Raw genomic sequence first — 7,300 nt, forward strand, 5'->3', positions numbered from 1 at the left:
GTGCGCGCGCGTGCGACTCGAAGAAAGCCAAACATGGTGAGAAATCCGTCTGGACTTCACCTTAGTCACCTAAACCGCTAAAGTCACCTCAAGCTGGCGACAGAGCAGCGCTAGGGGAGGATGGCACCGCTGCCTCCGGCGCCCGAGCCCCAGCGCCGCGCGGGACGGGCGGCACGGGACGGGGCGGGACGCGGAGCGGAGCGGGCTGGAGCCGGAGGAGCCGGGGCCGCGCTCCGGGCGGCTGCGCCAGAGAAGACCGCGCGGCGGCCGCGGAGGGGCCCGGACCAGGGCTGGTCCGCTCCGGCCGGCCGGGAGCAGACAATGAGCGCCGCTCGGCGCAGGTGGCGGGGCGCCGCGTCCCGGGCCGCTCCCCGCCAGGCCGCGGACGAGGAAGGAGGAAGGAGGCGGCGGCGGCGGAGGGCGCCGGCCCGCCCGCACTTACCAGCAGGCGCGCTCGCGCCCGGAGAGGCGCCTCCGTGCGAGCTCGCGGGGTGCGGCGGGCAGGGCAGGGCCGGGCCGGGCGGGCGAGGAGCCGCGCCGCGCACCGCTCTTCCGCTAGGGGGGCGGCAGGCGAGCCCGCGGCGCGGGCGAGGGGAGGGCAGGAGCCTTCGGCAATGGCGACCGCCCGGGAAGGAGGGAAGCGGAACAACCGCCGCCGCGGCGCGTGGCCACAAGCCTGGGGGAGGCGGGCGGGCGGGCGGCGGCGGCGGGGAGCGGAGCGGGGCGGGGCCAGGCTCCCCAGGGGCGGGGCCGAGCTCGCGCGCGCTGCTGGGAGTTGTAGTGTGCGGACTCCGCTTTTCCTCTGGCTGCTTTCTTGGGGGCGCGGTTGGGGGGCTGGATTTAGTATCGGGGATTTAGCATCCACGAGTTCATCATTGAGCTCACCGTTGGGCATCGTCTCCACTCAGGTCTTGCCCACTGGGGATGCTGACGGGATACACCAGTCTCTAGGACGTTTCTGGCTGGAAATTCGTGTCTTCTCCATTTTGCTCCTTAATTTTCATATTTACTGTATTTTGCTAAATAGGCCCTTTGTGTTTAATTCATAGAGGAATCCATTAAGGTACACACTTATTTTACAACTATTTGAAAGTCTAGTATATGCAGGACACTGCCCACCATCAGGCATAAAGCGTGGACATGACTCACTTTGCCTTTGCGGAGGTTATAAATGAAAACAGTAATTAAAAGACTGCCTTAAATGGGATGCGGTGGTGCACGCCTGTAATCCCAGCACTCAGGAGGCTGAGGCAAGAGATCATTGAAGGTTCGAGACCGGCCTGGGCTACAAAGTGGGTTCAAAACCTGCCCGAACTGTATACAGAGACCTTGTCTCAAAAAAGACAAAAACAAAAACAAAAAAAACCGTGCTATAGGGGCTAGGGATTTAGCTCAGCGGCATAAGCGCCTGCCTTGCAAGTGTGTGGTCCTGAGTTCATCCCCAGTACCAAAAAAAAAAAAAAAAAAAAAAAAACCCTGCTATAAACCCAGCGTGGTAGTGCACACCTGTAATCCCAGCACTCAGGAGGCTGTGATAGGAGGATTGCTGCAAGTTCCAGCCTGGGCTACATAGTGAGTTCAAGGCCAGTCTTAAATTACATAGCAAGATCCTGTCTCAAACAATAAAAAACTCCTAGATAGTGTGAGGGGAAAAAAAGAGGGGAGTTTGACTAGAGACAGCCTCTGTAAGAAGGTGGCATTTAAGCCCAAAAGAGAATGAGAAAGGCATGGAAGCCGCATGCAGGGGAAAACATTACCAGCCAGAGGAGGGAAGAGGAGTTGCCAGTATCAGTTAAGAAGGTATAGCTGGAGTTCTGTGTGTGAAGGTTTATTATAAGAAAACACTGGTATAGACACAGGGAAGAACTCTGCACCCAATTCTAAAAAGTCATTAAAGGGTTTTAAGCAGAAAGGTGATGTCATCTAGTTTACATTTTAAGATTATTGGGCTGCTATGTGAAAAACAGAAAGTAGAGATGCAAGAAGGGAAATGAACAAGGGAGGCAGTAATCCTAAGGGCCACTAGGGATGCGGTAGTGGAAATGCAGAGGTAGACAGACTGCTTATCTCTAAATGTAGAGCAAAAAAAGTCAGTTGACATATAGGGCAGAGGACAGCAAGCAATCAACCAGCACGACACACTGTTAACTTGGCAAATGTTCCATTAGCACACACAGAAAAGGAGAAGTTAGGTTTGTGATCTTGTGTAGGGCTTAAAACTCAAAGGTCTGTACCAGTGGTGGTGAGCCTATGGCATGTGTGCTGCCCAGGCTGTCCGTTACACTGAAACCTCTAAGACTCACTGACACTGGTGCCCACCACAAATCTTCAGAACACTTATCTCAGTCTGGACATGGCAGAGAAAGAAGTTCTCACACAAGGGTTTGAAAGTTTCAGTTTATAGTACTGTCAGATCAGGAAAGTGACCCTTTGTGCTCCAGGACCTGGGAGAAATGAATCCTCACTGCAACTTGGATCGCAAAGGATCCCACAGATGCAAGGTTCCCAAAGCTAAATGTAAGCAGCCATTGACTTACAATACTCCTAAGGAAACAAGCCACTATCTGTGGGTCAAAAAAAAGCAGACAGTAGTGTGTTCAAGGCCAGCCTGAGCTATCCAGCAACAACCCTCCCATAAAAAACTACAACCAATATGAAAAGAATAATGATGTCCATATGGATTAATCTGTAATCCCAGCATCCAAGAGGTTGAGGCAGGAAGTGTCCCAAATTTGAGGCTACCCTGAGCCACATAGTGAATTCAAGGCCAGCCTGAACTAGTGGGACTCCCTATCTAAAAGAAATGTTCCTTCATTCCCATTTAATTTTTGTTACAATTTTGAATCCCTGTATAAATGAGTAAATGACTAAACCACATTCTAAACCACAATGTTAAATAGTAACTTAAAAATATGTTGAAATATTGATGATACTTTGTTCTGATGAACAACATAAAAAACACAGTACCTTGCTAGGCATAGTAGCATACATCTATAATCTCAGCACTTGGGAGGTTGAGGCAGGAGGATTGTTAGGAGTTAAGAGATCAGCCTAGGCGACAAAGTGAGCTCAAGGCCTGAAACGTACAACGAGACCCTATCTCACACACACACACACACACACACACACAAAAGTACCATGTAAACCAGGCATGGTGATGCAGGTCTGTAATCCCAGCATTCAGAAGGCCGAGGCAGGATTACCATGAGTTGGAGGGCAGCCTGGGATACACAGTAAGTTCAAGGGCAGCCTGTACTACATAGTAAGATTTTGGTTACTTTTTTTTTTTATTGGTACTGGGGATCGAACTCGAGACCATGCACTTGCAAGGCAGGCGCTTATGCCGCTGAGCTAAATCCCAGCCCTACATAGTAAGATTTTGTCTCAAAATAAAACTACAAAAACTATATAAACACATAACTACATACATTTTTTTTTTCCTGGTAATGGGGGTAGAACACACACAGTGCTCTCTGACTGAGTTGCACTCCAGCCCTGTTTTATTTGAGACAGGATCTTACTAAACTTCCCAGGCAGTTCTGAAACTTGCAATCTTCCTGCTTCAGGCTTCCTCAGTGCTGGGATTATAGATGTGGGCCACCATACCAGCTTCACACATTCTTAAGAAATTAAACAGAGGGCTGGAGATTTAGCTCAGCAGCATAAGCACCTGCCTTGCAAGCAGGCGGTCATGAATTCGATCGCCAGTACCAATAAAAAAAAAAAATTAAACAGGGGCTAGGGATACAGATCAGCAGCACAGCACCTGCCTGGCAAGCACAAGGTCATAAATTTGATTCGTGGTACCATTTAGCTCAGTGGCATAAGTACCTGCCTGGCAAGCACAAAGTTGTGAGTTCGATCCCCAGTACCAAAAAAAAAAAAAAAAAAAAAACCCAGTATTATGTTATCTAACCATGTTCCAAAACGTCATCATCAATAGTACTGAATTTTAACTGACATATACATAATTTTGCTCAGTGCCACATACTGAATCCTAAGCAAGAAATGTTGTGAAAATTGGAGGGTTTTTTGTTTTTGTTTTTGGAACCAGGGATCAAACTCATGACCTTGCTCTTGCCAGGCAAGCACTTGTGCTGCTGAGCTAAACCACTGGCCCTGGAGTTCTTATAAGAAAACATAAAACCAGTTAAAATTGGAGTTATTTTAAAGATCTCTAATATGTATGAGGTTTGTGGCACTGGGTTGCCTTTTCTAGTACTTAAATCACAAGCAACACCCACCCACCCACCGCCACCAGCAAAAAGCCCTGTTATCACTAGTCAAGCTGTACATTTCAAATTGTTATTTCCATAAAAACACCAAAGTACTTTAGAAAACAACCAGTCACACCATTTATAAATACGTATCACATTACATTACCCTAAATAAAACAAATACGACAATATAACCAAGGTTCTGTTTTGGAACATGCCTCCCCTAAAGTTTGGCTGATTGAGACAGGGTCTTACTGAGTCCCAGTAACTCTCCAGCCTGAGACACCCACAGTGCTAGAACTGTGGATGTGTGCCATCTCACTTTAATTAGGTCTACAGCACTTTATTTGCTACCCATGTAAAATAGTAAACCAAACATTTAATAACAAATCACCTAAAGATTTTATTTTTTATTAAATATTCAATTTAATAAAATACACACTTTAAAATTACAATCTGAGTTGTCTTCCTGGCAAATTCAGTACTAAACCTCTGCTAAATCTTAGTATTGTTTTATCAAACCCTTTACTGATTCATAATTTGGAAGAAATATAATGGGGCAGGAGGTTTAGCTCAGCCGCATAAGCGCCTGCCTTGCAAGCAGGCAGTCGTGAGTTCGATCCCCGGTACTGATAAAAAGGAAAAAGACAAAAAAAAAAAAAAGAAATATAAACAGCAAAAGGAGAGTCCTGATGAAGCAGCTGCCACAGCCACCTCTGAAGATGGGGGATTTCTATGACCCTGAGCAACCCAACCCCAAATGAAGAATATGAAGCTCAGCCCACAAAATTAGAAGTGACAATGACAGCAAGCCCTATGAGGAAGTGTACATCATGTAGTGTTGGTGATGCTGGAGAAAGAAAGCAAGCAGAGTACTTGGTTAAAGTACTTGTATCTGAGAGCCAAGTACAAGATTTGAGCACTAATTGAACCTTAGACAAGTGACTTCATCTCTCTGATGCTTTCTCATCTCTGAAATAGTTATCCTAAGAGTAGCAACTTGGGCTTTTGGATGTGAAGAATGAATGATAATGAAAAGCACTTGGCATAAAATGTGATGACAATTGCCTCTCCTTGAGCTCATTTGGGAAAAGTAAGAAGAAAACGAAGCAAAGATTGAAAGTGTGCAGAAAACAGGTTTCATCAAAGGACCAGTGTTCAAATGTGTTGCTTCCAGTCGATTTTTGCACAAAGGCACCAAGACAAAAGTGAATTTGGGGGAAAAGGATGGCGGAAGGTGTCATTCAGTCTCAGCCTTACCAAAAAAACTTTGCAGAGCAGGTTTTTCACTGCACTTGGCAGAATCAGTAACTGCAGACTCACTGCCACCCCCACCACCTCTACCTCCCCAGAAAGACAGACAAACCTCAGTTCCTTCCATTGCACAGGCTGGCAGACAAGAACCAATCCCTACCCCACCCTCACCCTCATAAGCGACTGGCTGACCTGAAGAAACATAGCATGCGATCATAGCTATTGAGGTGAAATGCAAATTGATGCTTGTGTTTTGACGTTTCACTGACCTTGCAGGTCTAGGGCCAGTGGTCTGATCATCTAGTGATACAGTGTGGCATCTATGGGGGATCTTCTGAAGATGGTGGCCATTGTTGCTTCCCTATTGCATTATTTTGAAGTCTTGTATCATTTTCCTTGTTTTGTTGGGTTGGCTTCTATTCTCTTTTGTTTAATTTTGTTATATCCAATAGCATGAGCAGCTGTTTCAAAGATAGCAAGATATATTATGGTAGTAATTTTGGGTTTTCTATTGTCTTGTTTTGAAGTCCTTTATTGCATTCATTGTTTTGTTTCTATTGTTTCTATTCTATTCTGTTTGATATTTACTATGTCTGAAGGAATCTGCAGCTATTTTGAAGACATCAAGACGCATTACTGTAAGTCCTGTGTCAGTTACACTGGTTCTTTTTTTTTTTTTTTTTTTTTTTTTTTTTTTTTTGTCTTTTTCCTTTTTATCAGTACCAGGGATCGAATGCAGGACTGCCTGCTTGCAAGGCAGGTGCTTTATGCCGCTGAGCCAAATCCCCAGCCTCACACTGGTTCATTTTGATTGGCCTTATTCTGTTTTATTTTCCTTGGTTTTATCCTCCTTAAAATGAAATTTAAAAAAAATAATAAAATAAAATTTTCAGCAAGCACTGTAATGGAAAGAGATGAGCTTTTTGGGCTGGAGGTTTAACTCAGCAGTTTAAGTGCCTGCTTGGAAAACATGAGGTCATGAGTTCGATCCCAAGTACCCAAAAAAAAAGAGCTTACCACCTTTCAAAAATGAAGATTTGGGGAATCTTCAAGATCTAAAACAAAAAGTTTTTTGTTTTTTGTTTTTTTTTTTTTTTGTCTTTTTGAGACAAGGTCTCTCTATGCACTTCAGGCTGGCCTTGAGCTCACATTGTAGCCCAGGCTGGTCTCGAACTCTCAACAATCCTCCTGCTTCAGCGTCCTGAGTGCTAGAATTACAGGCATGAGCTACCAAGCCCAGCTGAGATGGTAAATATTTTAGCTAAACTGTGAAAGAGATACTTGGCATGTATCTTCCCAATGTAAATCAGAAACTGATGGTGGAGATTTTTTTTTTCTTTTGAGACAAGGTCTCACTATGTAGTACAAGCAGGCCTCAAACTCAGCTGTCCTCTTACCTCAGCTCCTGAGTGCCAGGATTACAGGCATGTGCAACCATGCCCAGCTCGGTCCAGATTTTCAGAGGATCTAAAGCTAGTTTATCCTATTCCTTCTCACAATGATCTCATTATTATAACGAATTGGTGCTACCACAGGAGTTCCCCTTACTAAGTGAGGACACACTATTCTTGGCCATATACAGATAACAGGAAACAAGAGAGTTCTGACTCTGAAGATGAATACAAGACATATTCAAGGCACACCTCATCTCACTCCTCCTCTTACAGAGACCTGAGAACATCATCCCATTCTAAATATGATCAGGACGGTAAGACTGAGACCTCTTACTCAGAGGTAGAAGAGGGAAGTATTCTTCCAAACTAGAGGAAGAATCCAAAAGGACTTCGGAAGATAAAGTAATACAAAGATGTTATTCTCCTCTTAATGAC

At 45.3% G+C, this 7,300-nt stretch overlaps 1 protein-coding gene across 1 annotated transcript in view; it reads right to left on the minus strand.

The window, feature by feature from the left end:
* Pak2 (p21 (RAC1) activated kinase 2) overlaps window positions 1-582 on the minus strand; it is a 68,851-nt gene extending 68,269 nt beyond the window's left edge. The window contains exon 1 of the mRNA XM_063224320.1: window positions 443-582. The gene's annotated coding sequence lies outside the window, so the exon portion shown is untranslated. The remainder of the gene's footprint in view (window positions 1-442) is intronic.
* Between the last annotated feature and the right edge of the window lie 6,718 nt (window positions 583-7,300).

Source organism: Cavia porcellus, unplaced genomic scaffold (genome assembly GCF_034190915.1).
Source record: "Cavia porcellus strain 051 isolate PalLab524CR breed Dunkin Hartley unplaced genomic scaffold, mCavPor4.1 scaffold_14, whole genome shotgun sequence".
Classification (NCBI taxonomy): Eukaryota; Metazoa; Chordata; class Mammalia; order Rodentia; family Caviidae; genus Cavia; species Cavia porcellus.